The sequence below is a fragment of the Protopterus annectens genome, chromosome 1.part2, assembly GCF_019279795.1.
Source record: "Protopterus annectens isolate FY-2018-M chromosome 1.part2, PAN1.0, whole genome shotgun sequence".
Classification (NCBI taxonomy): Eukaryota; Metazoa; Chordata; order Ceratodontiformes; family Protopteridae; genus Protopterus; species Protopterus annectens.
In genome coordinates this window covers 1,195,051,405-1,195,052,167 of record NC_056727.1, presented here as the reverse complement: position 1 = coordinate 1,195,052,167, position 763 = coordinate 1,195,051,405, and the positions used below count along the sequence as shown (strand labels likewise).

At 38.8% G+C, this 763-nt stretch overlaps 1 protein-coding gene across 1 annotated transcript in view; it reads left to right on the top strand.

The window, feature by feature from the left end:
- Positions 1-495: 495 nt before the first annotated feature.
- The window catches only part of LOC122792280, a 200,631-nt gene continuing 200,363 nt past the window's right edge, over positions 496-763 (top strand). The window contains exon 1 of the mRNA XM_044060046.1: positions 496-537. The gene's annotated coding sequence lies outside the window, so the exon portion shown is untranslated. The remainder of the gene's footprint in view (positions 538-763) is intronic.

The window sequence follows — 763 nt, the reverse complement described above, 5'->3', positions numbered from 1 at the left end:
TACCCAATTACAAAATAGCAGGGGGGCGGGGCTTGCTACTGCGCATCTGGTGAGCCGCTCAAGTGAAATATCGCTCCCGGCCCGTTATCAGCGGGTTGAGCTACCTAATTTCGGTGTCAGTACACATACCCCACACATATCTATTCTCTAATTAAACTCGCGAACTGGCTGTCGATGCTTTCAATTGGGAGGAACACGTGCAGAAATATGTGGTGCAGTCAGTCTAGTTGCAAAGTGTAAAACAGTATGGGGATGGTTCCCCAATAATTCCGTATGTGTTTGACTGTATATTGCATATGTTTACCAAAAATAAATTTTCAGCGGGTAGAAAATCACCATGATACAAAGCAAGCACCTTAAGTAATACACCGAATTCAGTTGAGGGCTGTAGAACTTAAAATAAGTAATATCGCCTATTACAAAGGTTAAGTAACCCGCGCACACATTTAAATAAAGACCCCACCTATCTAGTGCTGGCTGCAAAGAAGGCCTGAATTACTGTAACACTGAAAAACAGTACTCGTACAAGTCAAACAGGTATAGGTCTAATTTATGGAAATATGTCGCTAATACTTACTTTATCGTTTTAACAGGTAGCGGATTAGACAGCTTTAATGGGGCCCTGTTTTTCTTATATATATAAAAACAAATAAAAAACCTATAACAGCCGAAATAACTAAAAATTGTAAGACAGGCTGTTAAAACTGTAAATAATTATTAGCGGCATACTTCCATAAACAATAGGATGTTTTGACTTTTATAT